Here is a 20,810-nt window from a genome sequence, read left to right on the forward strand (position 1 = left end):
CCAAAAGGTAAGAGTGGCCACTACCACTTCCAAAACAGGTGGAATTGTCTGTGTCCACTCATGCCCAGACCTGAATCCAATTGTGAATCTTTAAATCATTATGTATCAATGCATCCAATGCCGGGGTCTGGGAGGCTGTGGTTGGTGTTACCGAAAAGGATGATTGCAACAGACTTCATGGATGGGCGGCTTATGACTGGTAGTGAACAGAAGGGCGGCTATATTAAAGGGGCCAGAGCCGTACTTATAAGCAGAGGCCCACATGACGGTGATTGGGCCAGGAGAGGAAAATAAAGTTTGAATGGGGTCTATGGGATTGGATCAATAGGGAGTGGGAGGGGATAGTAAAAGGGGGTATAAAAGGAAAGTGTGGGAAAAGGGGCCATTCCTGTGGGGAAAGCAATGGGAAAAGTCTCACCTGCACACCCTCTTTTTTCAGGGAATTTAGAGATGTCTAATGGAAATATATACAGTACAGACCAAAAGTTTGGACACACCTTCTCATTTAAAGATTTTACTGTATTTTCATGACGATGAAAATTGTACATTCACACTGAAGACATCAAAACTATGAAATAACACATGTGGAATTATATACTTAACAAAAAAGTGTGAAACAACTGAAAATATGTCTTATATTCTAGGTTCTTCAAAGTAGCCACCTTTTGCTTTGATGACTGCTTTGCATACTCTTGGCATTCTCTTGATGAGCTTCAAGAGGTAGTCACTGGAAATGGTTTTCACTTCACAGGTGTGCCCTGTCAGGTTTAATAAGTGGGATTTCTTGCCTTGTAAATGGGGTTGGGACCATCAGTTGTGTTGTGCAGAAGTCAGGTGGAGACACAGCTGATAGTCCTACTGAATAGACTGTAAGAATTTGTATTATGGCAAGAAAAAAGCAGCTAAGTTAAGAAAAACGAGTGGCCATTATTACTTTAAGAAATGAAGGTCAGTCAGTGCGAAAAATTGGGAAAACTTTGAAAGTGTCCTCAAGTGCAGTTGCAATAACCATCAAGCGCTACAAAGAAACTGGCTCACATGAGGACCGCCCCAGGAAAGGAAGACCAAGAGTCACCTCTGCTTCTGAGGATAAGTTTATCCGAGTCACCAGCCTCAGAAATCTCAGGTTAACAGCAGCTCAGATTAGAGACCAGGTCAATGCCATACAGAGTTCTAGCAGCAGACACATCTCTACAACAACTGTTAAGAGGAGACTTTGTACAGCAGGCCTTCATGGTAAAATAACTGCTAGGAAACCACTGCTAAGGACAGGCAACAAGCAGAAGAGACTTGTTTGGGCTAAAGAACACAAGGAATGGACATTAGACCAGTGGAAAGGTGAACGGATGGACTCTACATGCCTGGTTCTCACCGTGAAGCATGGAGGAGGAGGTGTGATGGTGTGGGGGTGCTTTGTTAGTGACACTGTTGGGGATTTATTCAAAATTGAAGGCATACTGAACCAGCATGGCTACCACAGCGTCTTGCAGCGGCATGCTATTCCATCCGGTTTGCGTTTAGTTGGACCATCATTTATTTTTCAACAGGACAATGACCCCAAACACACCTCCAGGCTGTGTAAGGGCTATTTGACCAAGAAGGAGAGTGATGGGGTGCTACGCCAGATGACCTGGCCTCCGCAGTCACCAGGCCTGTACCCAATCGAGATGATTTGGGGTGAGCTGGACCGCAGAGTGAAGGCAAAAGGGCCAACAAGTGCTAAGCATCTCTGGGATCTCCTTCAAGATTGTTGGAAGACTATTTCCGGTGAGTACCTCTTGAAGCTCATCAAGAGAATGCCAAGAGTGTGCAAAGCAGTCATCAAAGCAAAGGTGGCTACTTTGAAGAACCTCGAATATAAGACATATTTTCAGTTGTTCCACACTTTTTTGTTAAGTATATAATTCCACATGTGTTAATTCATACTTTTGATGCCTTCAGTGTGAATGTACAATTTTCATAGTCATGAAAATACAGAAAAATCTTTAAATGAGAAGGTGTGTCCAAACTTTTGGTCTGTACTGTATATTGTTATGTTTTATGGCTCGGGCTTATGATGAAGGTTATAAATTTTTACTGTGAGTCACAGTGGCTGGGGCAGTAGGGGGTGTCTTTGGGGTTGGTGGAATTTTTTATGGGTGGGAATTTACAGAGATGGTTCCCTTCAGGATGGAATTACTAATTGGCTGATCTGGCACTTAGTGGGGCTCTGGACTGGGGTGTACTCTTGGAGCCAGTGGTGGTGTTTCCTTTACCACTGATTGTGGTGTGGTGCCCTTGAGCTTGGGGTTACGGCTGAGGGTAAAATAATTCTATGGAAAAATGCTTTGTTCTACATGTGCCGGATCTTGTAGCCCCAAGGACCTCCGCCAATTCTTTCATTGGTTATTGTTGTTTGTCAATAAATGGCCGATATGGCAAATTATATCCAAAAAAGAAAGTCTCCTGTGTATCATTTATTATAAGTTAAGTGGTATGAGACACTGCTTGGGGAGAAAGAAAATAATTAATATGAGGGATGGTTTCAGGAGAACGATTTGTGCCATACACCGTCATGATCACAGATATATTTTCTTAAATGTCAGAAATGTATTTTTTAACATTTTGATTTCTTTGATTAACAGTTCTGCACACAGAGATATTCCCCTAAGGCCACATTCACACATTCAGTATTTGGTCAGTATTTTACATCAGTATTTGTAAGTTAAAACCAGGAGTGGGTGATAAATACAGAAGTAGTCACGTGTTTCTATTATACTTTAACTCTGATTCTTCCACTCCTGGTTTTGGCTTACAGATACTGATGCAAAATACTGACCAAATACCGAATGTGTGAATGTGGCCTAAGAAAGACAAAACCTCACTTTTATTTTTGCAAATATTCAGGTTTCGGATTTTATTAACCTTTATGATTAACCAGCAGCACTGTAGTTGTTCAATAATAAAATTAATCATTAAAAATACAAATTGTGCACCCCGTGTATATCTGTATACTGTATGTATACATCTGCAAAAGTTTGGTTCCCCATCCTTCAAATTTGATATCTATCTATCTATCTATCTATCTATCTATCTATCTATCTATCTATCTATCTATCTATCTATCTATCATTGTGACATTAGAATAAAAATGATGTCACAAGTGATGTGATGACATCACCGCATTCTATATCCCAGTGTTCCGTCCTAAGGGAAACCACTGCCTTACAGACTCCCAAGGGTGAGGCAGCCCCTTTTGTTTTTCGTGACAAACGAAGCAAAAATTGATTTTAAAATGGATAATTACAGAAGAGCCCAAAGAGATCGGGTTCTCAGAGAGAAGAGAGGAATAAATGAAGAGCAGGTACTATTGTTCGCTTTAGGGCGAAAAGACTTTATACTACCGGACATTGACACTGACGCCTCAAAAAAGGCGTCCAAAAGTAAAATTCTAGACAAAATGAGAAAGACCAAAAGACATGAGATCCTTACAGAGAGAAGGAAAATGGAGACCCTCACGGAGTCTCACTCTGCAGCCTCCGCTGAGCTTCAGAAGGCCATTCTTATCTCCTTGAAAAAACTCGGAGATCTGGTCCCTGAAATACGGAGGAGAAACAAAGAAGCCATCCTCAATAAGAGGAGAAACATCAGCGCAGAGTTAGAGCTGGAAGAGGTTCTCCAAGAGACACCGAGACAAGTCACATCCTCCAGATCTGAAAGTCTGGAGGCACCGAAACTACAAAGAGCGGCAGCCCAGAAGAGGATCAGGAACAGCAGAGACTGGGTTGTCCAATGTAGAAGACGTCTCATCTATGCCAACCCCATTATAAATGGGAATGGTGCATTGCGGAGGTCGAGGTCATCAGCTGAAAACATCTCCATCCCAGAGAACAAACAGCTGAGTGTTTCTCCACCAAACACATCACTGGATACAGATGGACCAGGTAAGATGGATCTGCTCAGTGTAATAAGACTGGGGGTGAGGAGGATTATACTCCTAATATTATGTACTGGCATCAATTATCAAAAGTGCAGAAAAACTGTCCTTGTTGCCCATAGCAACCAATCACAATGCAGCTTTCATTGTTCCATAGAATGTTAAGAGATGGAATCTATGCTGTGATTCGTTGCTATGGACAACAGGGACAGTTTTGATAAATGAGAGCCCAAATATTAGACATTTCCTGCTCATTTACATAATTCTATTTAAAATTATAATATTTTCTTTTAGTTATATTTGTTAACCCCTTCTTGACCGGGTAACCTTTTGTTGTTTTTTCCTTCCTCCTTCGAAAACCCATAACTATTTATTTTTTAATTTGTCTCCCAATGTAGCTGTATGCGGACTTGATTTTTTAGTGGACGAGCTGTAGTTTTGAACATTATTTATTTTACTATTCAATGTTCTTGAAAAAGATTCAAAATGTGGTAAAATTGTGGAAAAAAGTGATTCCGCCATTGTTTTTTTTTACTGTGTTCATTCAGTGGTAAAAATGACCTGACAGAATGATTCTCCATGTCAGTTACAACTATGATAATGCTGAACAGGCATAGGGGTTATAATTCACTGAACTGGTAGAAGAAAATTAGGAATTTTATAAAAAATAAATTGGTTTGTGTCCCTATATTCTGAGACATTATATCTTTTGGATTTTGATAGCTGGATGGAGCTGTGCGAGGACTTGATTTAGTTTTTTTTGCGTGACAAGTTGTAGCTTTTATAGATAACTTTCTCGGGTAGACAAGACATTGTGATATCTTTTATTACAATTTATTAGATGTATACTGCGCCCTCACAAAAACACTATTCTGGTCTTTACATTTATTTTCTCATTTCAGTGTTTACTGTTTGGGTTAATTAATGTTCCGGATGTGGTTATACTAGATATTCAAATTATTACTATTATTATTATTATTATTATTAATGGGGAAGTATTTTTTTTACATTTTATTATTTTTTTTACTTTTTTTTGTTACTTCTTTTCTTTATTCTCCTTTGGGGACTTGAACCTGCGATATTCTGATCGCTTCTACTAGATACTGTGATAGAACTGTATATAGCTAAATTAAAAATCTCATATGAAAGCCAGGCTGGTCTTAACAGCAAGAGGAAAAGACAGGGGCTTTCTGCAGGCTCAGGTAGTCATTTCCAATAATGTGTTCACTAAGGGGTTCAAATTTTTTATATCATCTCAGCAGATGGAATCGATAAGACGCCCTACGACACAACGGACATACCGGCACAAAGCCTTGATGATGCCAGTTTACAGATTTCTGACCCAAGAGAACTGGTCCACACAGACCAGCCTATAGACTTTTCCAATCTCTAGTTCTGGAAAGTTCTTGGAAAAGGAAACTATGGAAAAGTAAGTGTCAATTTATATTGTCCGTGTTCCCCAATGTATCCTGCACCAGATACACAGGAGAGATGTACATATTCATTACAGGATGCTCATATGTAATGATAATTGGGATTAACTAGTGAACTACTACACAGTACTAGATGAGAGTTTGGCCTGATCTGTTGTTATTTTTCTCCAGGTCGTCTTGGCATCAGATCCAGTCAGTGAAGGACTGCTGGCCATCAAAATCATGGACAAAAGTTCTTGTGAGGACTTAATCTCTACAGAGCTAGAAGTCCTGAGAATGGCTGCCGGGTGCCCCTACCTAATGACTATGCGGGCGTTTAGGGAAACACCTACGGAGTATGAAATAGCCATGGACTATATGGTCGGCGGAGACCTGTTTGGCCACATGAAAGATTCAATGATGTTTAACACAAAGACAATAAGGTAAATGTCCGGTACTGAATGTTAATAATCCGCTGCCGGCACATTGTAGTCTTAGATCAATGGACAACGACAACAGGAGAAACTAATGATGTGAAAAGGACACGTGTGTGATCTCCTCATGTTCTCTGTATGATTGTGCATGTAACCACTGATCCATCCTTTCTACTCCACAGACTCTTTGCGGCAGAGATGGTGTGCGGACTCCAGTTCCTGCATGAACGCGGCGTCATACATAGGTAATCATTTCACCTTCATAAATCTGTCACCTGTGACTCTCTGTTGTCTCCTTACATATCTATTGTAGAAAGTTCTTTCCATGAATTGTCCTCACAATCAGTGTCTGCTCCTTCTCCCTGCAGTGACCTGAAGCCAGAGAACATCCTCCTCCAAGACACCGGACACATCAAAATCTCAGACTTTGGCTTAGCAGCCATGTATGTATTTGAGGGTGACATAGTGGAATATACCGCTGGCACTAAGGGTTACATAGCGCCCGAGGTAAGGAACATCTCTGTGTGATTGATGTCGATAGTAGGATTGAGGGATAATCTGATCCCAATGTATTCTGCTCATATCTAATCACAGACCGGTCCTCATAGTCTCTGTGTGTAAATCCCCTTCCCGGTATATTCAGATTCTCTCCAATCTCATGTTCCCATAGGTAATGGACGGTGAAGGATACAACCATCTGGCAGACTCCTTTTCCTTTGGCGTAATCTTATATATGATGACTGTAGGTGACTGGCCATTCTATACCAGAGGCACAATGGACGAATACCACCAGTCTCTGTATGACGACATCCCTTCTTTTCCACCTGGGATCTGCTGTCATGCCATGGATATCATAAAACGGGTGAGTAAGATCAGATGGACAATGATAATGGGGGATTACAAGAAGATATAGAAGATAAGATATGGACAGTCCATAGACATTGTGTAATAATTTATCAGTAATAATACATAATATAATGACTAATGCTTTGTTTTCATTTTCTAGCTCCTCTGCAAAACTCCATCTGCCCGATCTGCCATTACATCATCCATCAGATCGCATCCGTTTTTCTATTCTATAGACTGGAGCGATGTGGAGTCCGGCAGAGCCGACCCACCATTCCCATATTACTATGTAAGTACAGCACATACAGACATCCAAAGTGTTATCACTACCCAGTAACACACTTACCCACTATACACCTTATCGCTATATCCCCCTAGTACTGTATATACTGTATGTGAGGGGCTGATTCTCAGACGTGTATATTTCTCTTCTTCCAGCAGGAGTATTAGGCTGATAAAAATCAGCCCCATTCCAGTAACATCCAGGAATGAAGATTTACATTAATCGGATGAGACACTTACACTGGACTTTCTTATTTACCGGACTGTGACAAACCTACCAAGCTTCCACCACATAACATCCAAGTAGATTTGAGCACCAAACATCCAGGGATTTCTTCCGATCGCCATATTTGGGGTCAGGAAGGAATTTTTTTCCCTTGATATGAGGATGATGCAGCAACGAGTCCTCAGGGTTATTTTTCGCCTTCCTCTGGATCAACATAGCAAGTAATTAAAGGCTGAAATTGAAGGACTTCTTTCAGCCATACTTGTTATGTCACCATCTGGACGACTCATCTACAATGTGGTGGTAAGGAGACGACTACAAGATATGGACATAAAGAAGGAAGCGGCTGCTCCTTCTCCTACTTGGCCATGTACAGACAAAGGAAGCGGCTGCTCCTTCTCCTACTTGGCCATGTACAGACAAAGAAAGCGGCTGCTCCTTCCTCTACCAGGCCATGGTCAGACAGAAGGAAGCGGCTGCTCCTTCACCTTCCTGACCATGGTCAGACAGAAGGCCATTTGGCTGATCGCGATGCTGTAGGAATCCAGGAAAACTCCAACTACACAGATCACAAGTCACACATTCCTGCTCTTCTCCTCTCTCATGTGTGATCCAGACCTGGATGTCCAAAAGCGGTAGAAGTGGCCGAGGCCTGAGGAGCGGAATCATCATCATCTGCTCCTTTCCACAGAAAGTGACTATATCTACACACTTTCTTTTTATATATTTGCATAAGATTAACAACTTTTATGCATAAAAATAAATATATAAAACATCTATGTTGTTTTTGGTTATATTACAGACATGCTTTTTGGTATTTTTATTAATATCATGATAAGGTATTTTGCTGCCTTAGGCAGATGACGCAAATGGCTTCCCCCCCAAGAAAAGGAATAGGTGAGAAACTATGGTAACTGGACCTCTAACTTCCTCGTCTGATCCATCAGGTAACAAGCTCTGATGAGCACTTCCTTTACAATGTCAGACCCAAGAATAGTCATGGAAACTAATATAGCTTAATTATAATGGGGGCCGTTTGGTTTCAATTAATGAGATACAATAGATGCAGCTTGTAACAAAACCAATGGTTGTTCTACTGCCGTATTCCTGTGTGGCGCCATCCTCTAACAGGGGGCAGACTGTCCATAGCCTACGTATTGCGGGAATTACCGCCAGAACATCGGCCTGATTACAGCTCCTCTGCTCCTGTCCTGGGGGCAGCGTTCACATTGTCTTAAAGACACAAATGCATTTCAATGCAGAGAGGGAATGAGAACCAGGGCGCAGGCGTTGAGCGGTGTTAGTGACCCACTGACTCCGCTCACCTTTGTTCCTGTGTACTGGCTGTCAGCATGCTGAATGTTTGCGGCAGGAGGAAGGTGCCAGTTGACTGCAGGCGTTCAATAATGTCAATTTTTTTTCTTAAACTGCTCCCCCCTCAGAGAGGTAGCGTCCTAGGCGGGTGCCTACCCCTTGTCCCGGGCCTGCACTGGTGGTTCAGTTTGGATCCTCTTGCAGGAATAGTGCCATACACTATTGCAGTCAGTACAATGGAAATCATTGACTTGTCAAATTTAAAGGCTTTTTTGCGAAGAAGAGAAAAATGAAGACTGTTTACTGGGTTTTTTCAACCATAGCTGTGATTAAAGCAATGCTCCTTTGCTCATAGGGGAAATCAGTTTTATCAATCGCTTTGTTGGGGAGCTGTCCACTCCATTCTGGTCTTTCAGTCGTCCCACGTTACTTCTGACTCTCAGAATCCTACAGGATCTTATACGCGGTGTAGAAGACAATTTCTCTATATAATGAGCCTTGATGTGACTCTCATAGGAATGCAAAGTGAGATTCATTCACCTCTACATCACTAGTCGGAGCTGTAGACACCAGGTTAATTTAATGAAATATCAGACCACCACTTTCAGGCCATATTCACAAGTTCAGTATTTGGTCAGTATTTTACCTCAGTATTTCTAAGCCCAAACCAGGTGAGGAACAATCAGAGGAAAAGTATAATAGAAACACGTCACTATTTCTGCATTTATCACCCACTCCTGGTTTTGCCTTACACATACTGATGTAAAATACTGACCAAATACTGAATGTGTGAACGTGGCATGACATTTATTGCACTAGTCCATGTGCCGTCTGTTTTTTAATAACAGTTCCGTGTCTAATCCGTGAGACTCAGAGCAGGTTCTATTCTCATTCATTTTGCAGATCAGACTCAGCCATTAAAGTCTAAGGAAATCCATGTACAACGGATGAAGCACTGAAGACTTTTCTTTTCCTTTAGTGCTCCATCAGTGTTTCATCCATTTTTAATAGATCCATTAATAGTCAATGGATAAATAAAAGTTCAGACTGTCTACCTGCTTCAGGTTTTGCAAATGTATGAGGAAAAAATATATCTATACAACACGGATATAAAATGGAGACAATGCGGAGACACATGGGAGAAAAAGGTTCTGTTTTACAAGGATATAGAAATAGACAAGGATTTGTGAATGTAGCGTCCTCTGAAGAATAGGTAAAATCCATCAAGCTAAAGACAAGACAGACTGATAACTCAGTGAGGAATACAATAGAAGCTGCCTATTGAAGTCTACGGAGAGGCTCCGGACATCACTAGGTAGGCTTCATTTCTACACATGAGCTTGATGTATCATCCATTACTTTTTCTCTACATTTATTAGCATTTGTTATGTTTGTAGCATGGTATTCTACAGTTAGCATTACTAGTCGTATATGCCTTTATATATGACGCGCCCCCTGGGCCGTGTGTGTGGGAATACCCGGAGCCGGGTCTCTGTGTGATGTCAGGGGTTGTAGTCTCCGTGGCGGCGACCCGGTCCCGTGGCTCAGGGTGGTCAAACCAGTGGCGGATCTGTTTACTAGGTTTTTAATGTTGAAATGTCCGACTACGCCACTCGTGGATTGCGATCACTGAGAACCGCCGCTGCAGGGCACACTGCTGAGGCTTATGTTGTGTGCGCAGCAGGGGGTAGTATAACTCCCCACGGGAGGAGTATAGCCTCAGGGCAGCATGTGTAGATGGTGAGGGTTGTGGTGCATAGGCGCAGCAGAAATGACTCAAAGTCCATGCAGTGCAGTTCAGGGTCTTTACTGTTGGTGATGAAGGAGACCCTGCTGGGAGTACTGGCTAACATTAGAGGCCTGGTCAGTCTGTGAGCGAACAAGAATCCCCCTGGCCAGGTGGAGGTATAGGCCTTCCCGTCTAACTGCACTCTTCCTGGCTACCTTGCTGTAGTCGTGTAGTAGCCCACGTCCGTGAGTGTACCGTGTGGTGCTCACCCGTATGGCTGGTGACTTGGGGCCTTTGGTTCCTTCCGCTCCTCGATGGCGGTGCCGGTCCCTTGCATGTGACTGAGCCTCCGGGCTTTCTACGGCCAGAGGACCTGAAATCCCCTGCCAGGTGGTTTCTGCTGCTGGATGTGAATATCCTCACAGCCTCAGACTCCGGTGTCCGGTTCACTGCGTCTTCAGCCAGGACAAGCTCTACTGCTCCAGTCCCTGGCTCTCAGCTCCTGTCTCCTACAGGGCTGCTTGCTGCTCTATCCCTCTCTCTGGAACTAACTAGCTAACCTCGCCCCAGATCCAGTTTATAAAGGGTAGGTTCCTCGCCTCCCTGGACTGGGGCCGGAGGCGTTGCATGCAAATGTGCTCCTGACCAGGAAAACCCATGCTCGCTCTCAGACATGGTATTTCTACCACTGTGGCAACCAGACCACCTGGGGTGCCACATTCCCCCCTAGTAAACTTTAGTACTCCGGGACTAAACACTTTTTTTTTTGAAAACACACATAACAGGGTATAAACAATAACACAACAATATATGTACAAGGAGTTCAGTCTTGATAGGTCACGGCGCTTCCGTAACCAGGTGTCCGTGTCACCCAAGATGCATTTTGAGGGACCCGTCCCAAACCCTCCACGTAGGCCCTGGGGTGGCTACAGGGCATCGATGATCCGGCATTGGACCACGTCTTCAGCCACCTCCACGGGTTTTTGTTCTGTGGTCTGGCCCAAAAGGGGCACTTAACAGGTGCAACTATTTACAAGGTACAGTTCCGATTACTCATTGTCCATAACCTGTCCGTCCATAGACCCTGTCGGGTAACTTGAGAAACATAATCAGTATTGAGGTAACAAACATAAAACATTACAACATTTGCAAAATACGGGTATATATCAATTCTCCTAGATTCTCCAGCGAGCGGGCTTCTGACCTCTAGTGCTCCTTGTTGACCTACGTAACACACTATCTGATGGTGCTCTTTCTGGGTCCCCTGTTTCCACCCCTTGTGTAGTGGGCTCGCTAGTGTCTGCACTACAGGTGTTTGGAGATGTTACGGGTCGGTTGGGCAGCTTTCTGCGTACTCTTTGGCTTACCACGGGCACGGCAGGCTCACTACTAGCAGAGGGTTGATTCTCCTGGGCTGCTGGTATGGAATCCTCTGCCTCCAGGGCCGGTTTCTCTTCCAATACTACTTGCTCTTCTGTAGGCCCTTGAGGGGCTGGCTGGAGAAAGGTAAGGACGGGTACCACAATAGCGTTGTTAATTTGTGTCCAGGACCGGGGAAATTCTCCAAGTACTGTACTGACCATTTCTTCCCTTTCCTCTGCGGGTTGAGGGCTATCTTGGTCTTCATCAGTGCTTTGCAGCTGCTCGGGACACTTCTTCTGGTGGTCTCTAGAGACAGTGGCTGTGGTCTCGCCTCCATCCTTACTGATAACGCATACTTTCGGGTTTTCATGACTTGAGGGCAGTACTGTGTACGGGTCTTTCTCCCACTGGTCATCCAACTTATGGAGCCGCCTCTTCCTCTTCAAGACCTGCTCTCCAGGTGCCAGGGGAACAGCGGGAGCATGCTGGTTGTAAGTCCTCTCTTGCCTTTCTCTTGCTTGAGACAAACTTCTCTCAACACTCTCCTGCACTTTCCGGTACTGCTGCTGCCGTTCTGTATCCCAGTCTGCCTCTGGTGAGGTATCTTCGGGTGTCAGGACTCCCATATCCAGGTCAATAAGCAGCTTACCAGGTCTTGCTCTCATTAGGTAAGCCGGGGTGCAGTTGGTGGAATTTACTGGGATGTGGTTATACAAGTCCACCAGATCAGGCAGTTTTTCAGGACACAGACTGCGTTCTTCCAGGGGCAACGTTTTCAGCAAGTCTATCACCACCTGGTTCATCTTCTCACACAATTCGTTGGTTTGGGGGTGATAGGGCGTTGTCCTTATCTTCTTGCAGCCATAGAGGTTGCAGAACTCCTGGAAGACCTCCGCTTCGAAGGCTGGACCTTGGTCTGTCAACACTTGCTCTGGATACCCGTGTGGATGGCAGAAGTGCTGCTGGAAGGCTCTAGCTGCTGTCTGAGCTGTGAAGTCCTTGACAGGGACAACCACCAGGAACTGGGAGTAGTGGTCTACGATGGTGAGAGCGTAGACGTACCCGGACCTACTTGGAGCCAGCTTCACATGGTCCAGGGCTACCAGTTCTAGTGGCTCCTTGGTGATGATGGGCTGCAGGGGAGTCTTCTGGCTGGCACGGTCCTTTCTTCTCAGGTTGCACGGGCCGCAGTCTCTGCACCATCTCTCAATGGCCCCTCTCATGCCTACCCAGAAGAACCGTTCACGCAACAGGAACTCCAACTTCTTCCATCCAAAGTGTCCTGCTCCGTCGTGGTATGCCTCCAGGACCATAGCCGCGTCTCGTCTCGGGACCACTACCAGCTCATGTGTCCGGTAGTTAACAATTCTCCGGCACAGCTTCCCCTTGTAGAGAAGCAGTTTACTCTTCTCCTTCCACAGCTGTTTGGTCTCTTCCGGAGCATCTGGGTCAAGGCGGGCATCAGCCTGTGTCAGCATCTCTTTTACCAGGCGGACGGCTGCGTCACTGTATTGCGTCTCCGCCCAGCTGTAGTGGGGTAAGGGATTGAACGTGGCAGAGTGTTTGTCCCTTACACAGTGGGAACACTGGGTAATCTCATGACGGTGGAACGCAGGGAGTTCAATCTCTTCCAGTTCTTCTGGATCTTCCCCTCCGTCCGGCTAGTTCGGCATCCTGGACAGGGCGTCTGCGTTGGCATTTGTGCGTCCCGCCTGGTATTTGATTGTAAATTCATAGTTGGATAGGCGGGCCATCCATCTCTGCTCCAGGGCACCAAGTTTCGCAGTGTCCAGGTGTGTCAACGGGTTGTTGTCCGTGTACACGGTGAACTTGGAAGAGGCAAGGTAATGCTTAAAGCGTTCTGTAACTGCCCACACCACTGCCAGGAACTCTAGCTTGAAGGAGCTATAATTTTCGGGGTTTCTCTCTGTAGCCCGGAGCTTCCTGCCGGCATAAGCAATTACCCGTTCTCTGCCCTGTTGGATCTGGGACAGCACCGCCGCTAGCCCGATGTTGCTCGCGTCCGTGTGGTGGATGAAAGGCTGGCCGTAATCAGGGTAAGCCAGGACCTCATCCCCCGTGAGGGCCATCTTCAGCTGGCGGAAAGACTCATCCTCCAGCTTGTCCCATTTGAAGGGTGGCTTCTGATTCTTGGTCTTTGACTGACCCAACAGGAGGTTTTGCATAGGGGCTGCCATTTTGGTGAACCCGGGGATAAATCTTCGGTAGTAGCCTACCAACCCGAGGAACTGCCGCACTTCCTTTATGCTGGAGGGTCTTGGCCAGTCCTTAATCACTGTAATTTTATCAGGGTCTGGAGCTACTCCGTCAGCACTCACCATGTGTCCCAGGTACTGTACTTTTGGTTTCAGTAGATGACACTTGGAGGGTTTCACCTTTAGGCCGTAGCCTGCCAGGGCGTCAAACACCTCTGCCAGGTGTTTCAGATGGTCCTCATATGTTTTGGAATACACGATGACATCGTCCAGGTATAGCAGGACCGTCTCGAAATTCCTGTGCCCCAGGCAGCGCTCCATCAACCGCTGGAAGGTTCCTGGTGCGTTGCAGAGCCCGAATGGCATACAGTTGAATTCGCTGAGAACCATCGGGGTGGTGAACGCGGTCTTCTCCTTGTCTGCCTCTGCTACAGGAACCTGCCAGTACCCGCTAGTAAGATCCAAAGTGGAGAAGAAGTTAGCAGACTTTAATGCAGCTAAAGATTCCTCTATCCTAGGTAACGGGTACGCATCTTTGTGTGTGATACGGTTGACCTTTCTGTAATCTACACACATTCTCATGGTGCCATCTTTCTTTTTCACAAGAACTAGTGGAGCTGCCCAGGGGCTACAGCTGTCCCTGATTACCCCAGCCTCCTTCATGTCTCGCAACATCCCCTTGGTATTCTGATAGTGTGCAGGGGGTACAGGTCGGTATCTTTCCTTTATGGGTGGATGGTCTCCTGTGGGGATGTGGTGTTCTACCCCCTTTACTTGCCCAAAGTCTAGCGGGTGTTTGCTAAAGACTCTTTCGTACTCCTGCACCACCCGGTAGACTCCCTGTTTTTGGTGTGAGGGAGTGGAGTCGGTGCCCACATGCAGCTTCTGACACCAGTCCTCCATTCGTTTCTTGGAGCCGTTACCCTCCTCTAGTTGAGATGGAAGCAAGGGTTCCATGGCCTTTATGGAGTTTTGGTTAACGGTGAACAATTTGGCTAGAGTGGCATACTGGGGCAAGTATACTTCTCTTTCCCCAATGTTTAGGATGCGGACGGGTACCCTCCCATGGCATACATCGACCACCCCCCGTGCCGTCAAAATGGTGGGCCTACTGTCTGAGTAGACGGGTTCTACCATGGCTTGGTAGTCCCTTCCTCTTAACCCGATTGCAGTCCGGCACCAGATCATCATCTCACTCTTTGGGGGCATGGCGATAGGGAACGGGTCACTCATCCTTACACTACCAATCTCACCACCAGACAGTTCTACCTGCTGCCTTTTCATCAGGGCTCTGATCACTTTTTGTGGGACATGCTACTGGCTGGAGCTGGCGTTCACCGCAACCTGCTGTAATATGACAATTATCTCTGCAAGACAATTTTCAATAACATTAGTACCCAAGGTTATCTTAGGGTGGCTTTCACGACGGTCAATGTCCACAATAATCAGTCCTTGCGCTGGCAGTTCAACTTTACCAATCTTTATGGTCACCTCCTTGAATCCCACCTGCGGCACGGGCTGACCATGGCTTGCGATGATGCTCAAATCGTCATCTGGGTAGCGGGTAATATCTGAGTCATTCCAGTACCGCTTAAAGAGCACATAGGGGATGGTGGTTACCTGTGACCCGGTGTTCAGTAGTGCACTCATAGGAATGCCATCCAGCACCACAGGCAAGACCGGTCGTCCCCCTACGTACTTATCATGCCAGCTCGATGGGCCTGATGATCTTATGCCTGGGGGTCGGTCCTCTGCCCCAGGTCGGGCCCATTTAAATGACAGTACCTTGCCATATGTCCTGGTTGGTTGCAGCGGCGGCAGATGGGTTGTCCGTCCTGGTCATAGCGGTCGCTGGGCCTTCCTCTGAACGATGGGATCCTCCTCCGTTGGCTCCAAGGGACGTCCTCCGGACTGGAAGCCAGCTGGATCTTTCCTGGGGAAGACACCTGTAAAGACTGCACAGTTCTTGTTAGCGCGGCAACGCTTTTGGTCAGATCTTGGACCTGATGGTGCAGGTCTACAGCCGGGGCTTTGTCCAAAGCCTGTGCATCAGCTCCCACAGGCTCTGCAGGCAAGGGTGCCGCCTCCTGGTGATAGGTGATAGCAGGGCGCCTGTGGGTTACAGCGCCACCTGGTGCCGGTTCTCGGAGCACCCGGATGGCCTTGTCTTTAAACTGCGCAAAGTCCAAATCAAGGTTCTGCAAGGACATTACACGCAACTGGGTTCGGTGGGCGCTGGACAGTAGACCCTCAATGAACTGTTCAGTCAACAGCTTATCCTCATTCCGCACGCTGTCAGGGTCTGCCTACTTAATGGCTCTCAGGGCCTCCTGCAAATTCAAAGCATAGTACCGTATACTGTCTTGTGCCCGCTGCTTGCATCCATAAAATTTTAGCTTGATCTCTGCTGAGGTGCGGTATCAAAAGTGCCAGTATTTCCTTTACAATCCCCTTTTCCCTGGCTGACCAGGACTTCACTTCTCTTTGGGCTGCTCCAATTAACTGACCTATCAGGATGCTCACTTTATGTTCCTCGGACAGGGGGTATACTTTGAATAGGCTATATAGTCTTTCTTTAAAGTTGCTCAGGGTATGCGACTCCCCTGAGTACTGGGGTAACCATGCCGCTCCAGGGATATACGGCATCGTGAACGGCATCACTGCGGCACTGCCACGCTGGCGGTAGGAGCTCCCTCCATTCCTGGTGTCTTCCTCCCCCCTAGTTAACCGTGGCCTACCTTCCATTGCTTCTTCTCGTAGGCCGCGGCTCCGCAGGCGATCGTCGGGGTCGAGGACCTTGCGTCGCGCGCTGGTGACGTCGGCGTCCGCTAGGCTCCTTCCAGGTCCTTGCGCAGTGTCAGTACGTAAGGTGGGGCTTCAGCTCTTGCGCGCTTTTGGCGTCCACGCCCCTCTTCTTCCCGTGCGGCGTCCCAAAAATGGCGCCCAATAGCGGGAAAATGGCTGCGGATGGTGGGAAAACGTTTGCGGATGGCGGGAAACTTCACCACGGTAAGTATCACAGTCTTTCTTCAGGCACGCAGTACCCGGTGGTTGCGGGCACGAGATCCTGCCGACTACGCCAAAGTTGATGCGCCCCCTGGGCCGTGTGTGTGGGAATACCCGGAGCCGGGTCTCTGTGTGATGTCAGGGGTTGTAGTCTCCGTGGCGGCGACCCGGTCGCGTGGCTCAGGGTGGTCAAACCAGTGGCGGATCTGTTTACTTGGTTTTTAATGTTGAAATGTCCGACTACGCCACCCGTGGATTGCGGTCACTGAGAACCGCCGCTGCGGGGCAGACCGCTGAGGCTGATGTTGTGTGCGCAGCAGGGGGTAGTATAACTCCCCACGGGAGGAGTATAGCCTCAGGGCAGCGTATGTAGATGGTGAGGGTTGTGGTGCATAGGCGCAGCAGAAATGACTCAAAGTCCGTGCAGTGTAGTTCAGGGTCTTTACTGTTGGTGATGAAGGAGACCCTGCTGGGAGTACTGGCTAGCATTAGAGGCCTGGTCAGTCTGTGAGTGAACAAGAATCCCCCTGGCCAGGTGGAGGTGTAGGCCTTCCCGTCTGACTGCACTCTTCCTGGCTACCTTGCTCTAGTCGTGTAGTAGCCCACGTACCTGAGTGTACCGTGTGGTGCTCACCCGTATGGCTGGTGACTTGGGGCCTTTGGTTCCTTCCGCTCCTCTATGGCGGTGCCGGTCCCTTGCGTGTGACTGAGCCTCCAGGCTTTCTACGGCCAGAGGACCTGAAATCCCCTGCCAGGTGGTTTCTGCTGCTGGATGTGAATATCCTCACAGCCTCGGACTCCGGTGTCCGGTTTTCTGCGTCATCTGCCAGGACGAGCTCTGCTGCTCCAGTCCCTGGCTCTCAGCTCCTGTCTCCTACAGGGCTCCTTGCTGCTCTGTCCCTCTCTCTGGAACTAACTAACTAACCCCGCCCCAGATCCAGTTTATAAATGGCAGGTTCCTCCCCTCCCTGGACTGGGGCAGGAAGCGTTGCATGCAAATGTGCTCCTGACCAGGAAAACCCATGCTCGCTCTCAGATATGGTATTTCTACCACTGTGGCAACCAGACCCCCTGGGGTGCCACATATACATATATTTTCACACTTTTTGAATGGGCTATGTATGGACTAGCTTTGGTTGTACTCAGGGCCTGTTTTAGAGATAGTGGGGCCCCAAATGCTCACATATTGCACCATCACACAGAAATATTTTGGTTGTATTTACATGCGCTGAGTTCAGGCCATTAAACGAGCGCGATCGACAATATTGAAGTCATTCGACGCTTGTTTCCCGGGTTCTTTACACCGGCTGAGGAAGAATGATGGGGAGAGAACAGTCACTAGTAGATCAATCTGTCCCCTTACAGTATCATTTTATTAGCAGTATATCTGCAGATTACACCAAACGATGTGCTGCTGAGAACAATGAGCTTTGTTTTGGCATAAACAATCCAATCACTCGATGAATAGGCAGCATTGTGCTCCTTAAGTACAATATGCCCCATAGTCCTCCATATAGTATAATGTGCCCCATAATCCTCCATACAGTATAATGTACTCTCCATAGTTCTCAATACTGTATAATGCAGCCCTCATATAGTACAATGCACTCCCCATAGTCCTCAATACAGTACAATGCGGCCCCCATAGAGTATAATGCTGCCCTATAGAGTACATATACTATAATGCACCCCCCATAGCCCTCCAGCCTTGTGACCACCATGTTCTCAATGATGTAAAAAAATAAATACAATACTCACCTCTCCCCATTCCCCCACTGCTCCGGTCTGTGCAGCATGTCTGCTTGGCCTCAGCTGCTCCACTGCCTGGCACACAATTAAGTGACATAAATGACGCGCCCCCTGGGCCGTGGGGAGACCCGGAGCCGGGCCTGTAGATGCTGGGGGTTGTAGTCACTGTGGCAGCGACCCGGTCCGTGACCCAGGGCGGTCAAACCAGGGTAATCTATGTGTCTCAGTTATTGATAGTCTGACTATGCCACCTGTGGATTGCGGTTATTGGTAACCGCCGCTGCAGGGCAGTCCGCTGAAGCTGGTGGTATGCGCAGCAAGGTAGTGTAACTCCTCACAGGAAGAGTGTAGCTTCAGGGCAGCGTGTATGGATGATGGTGGTGATAGTGCCTGGATCAGTAATAATAACACGGAGTCTTTGCAGTGTAGTCCTAGGGTCTTTACTGGTGGTAATTATATAGGCCCCAACGGGAGTACTTGCCAGGGATGAGGGCCTGGTCAGTCTGGGAGCAATCCTAGAATCCCCTGGCCAAGTGGAGTTGTAGGCCTGCCGTTCCGACTGTACTCTTTTGGCTATCCCGCTTATAGTCGTGTTGTAGCCCACGTCCCTGAGTGTAACGTGCTGCTCACCCGTATGGCTGGCGACTCGGATCCCGTGTATTCCTCGCTCCTCTGTGGTGGTACTGGTCCTTTCGTGTGACTGAGCCTCCGGGCTTCTGTCAGCCAGGAGACCTGCAATCTCCTGCCTTGCGGTTTCTGCTGCTGGATATACAATCCTCACAGCCTCGGACTCCGGTGTCAGGTCTTCTGTATCCACTGGCCAGGACGAGCTCTGCACAGCTCCAGTCCTCAGCTCCTTGATCCTTAGTCCTAACTGACTCCTGACACTGAACTAGACTCTCACTAGACTGACTAACCCCGCCTCCAGATCCTTTTCTGGTCTGGAGCAGGAGGTGTTGCTTGTAGTGTGTTCCCTGACCAGGAAACTCCTGTTTTGCTCCCAGACATGGTATTACTACCACTGTGGCAACCAGACCCTCTGGGGTGCCACATTCCACCCTAGTAAATTTCAGTACTCCGGGACTGAGCATATTTTGCAAAAATACAACAGGTAACAATACATTAACATATTTACAACCATTAGAGTCTTTAAAGGTCACGATATCATCCGCAACCAGGTGTCCATTTCACTGAAACAAGGTGCAATCAGAGGGACCTGTCCCAAACCCTCAACGTAGGCCCTAGGGTGGCTACAGGGCATTGATGATCCGGAGTTGGACCACATCTTCAGCCACCTCCACGGGTTTTTGTTCTGTGGTCTGGCACCAAAGGGGCACTTTACAGGTGCACTATTTACAGGCAGAGTTTTTGGTTATTCATTGTCCATAACCTGAAAGTCTTTTTGGACCCTGTAGGGTAACTGGAAAAACATATTCAATACACACACAAAACAATTCAACATTACAGTTATAGTTACATTTAAATTTTCCAACGAGCAGGAATTTGACCTCTGGTGATTCTGGTGGACCTGCTTAACACACTGTCTGTCTGTGTTCCACTCTGGTCCCTTTTCCCTACCCCTGGTGTGGTGGGCACTGTGTGACCTGCACTACTGGTATTTTGAGGTGTCACTGGTAGGTTGGGCAGCTTCCTACGGATCCTTTGGCTTACCGTGGGTAGGACAGGCTCGCTACTAGCAGAGGGTAGATTCTCCTGGTCTGCTGATGAGGAATCTTCTGTCTCCGGGGCCATTGGTTCTTCCAACTCTACTGAGACTTCTGTAGGTGCTTGAGGTGCTGGTTGGAGAAATGTAAGGACAGGCACAACAATGGCATTATTCACTTGTGTCCATGACCGGGGAAATTCTCCGAGTACCGTGCTGACCATTTCTTACACTTCCTCTGCGGGTTGAGGGATATCTTGGCCTTCTTCAGCATATTGTAACTGCTCGGGACATTTCTTCAGGTGGTCTCTGGAAACTGGAAACTGTTGCTGTTGTCTCACCTCCGTCCTAACTTATGAGGCACACCTTGGTATTATCATGACTTGATGGTAGAATGGTGTACGGCTCTTTTTCCCACTGGTCATCCAACTTGTGGAGTCGCCTCTTCCTCTTTAGGACTTGCTCTCCAGGTGACAAGGGGGCAGCAGGTGCATGTTGATTGTAAGTCCTCTCTTGCCTTTCTCTTGCTTGGAACAGACTTCTTTCAACACTTTCCTGTACCTTGCGGTATTGCTGTTGCCACTCAGTGTCCCAATCTGCGTCTGGTGAGGCGTCCTCTGGTGTCAGAACTCCCATATCCAGATCGATGGGCAGC

This window comes from Phyllobates terribilis, unplaced genomic scaffold, assembly GCF_046119375.1.
Source record: "Phyllobates terribilis strain yellow unplaced genomic scaffold, ASM4611937v1 Scaffold_84__1_contigs__length_6523798, whole genome shotgun sequence".
NCBI classification, from domain to species: domain Eukaryota; kingdom Metazoa; phylum Chordata; class Amphibia; order Anura; family Dendrobatidae; genus Phyllobates; species Phyllobates terribilis.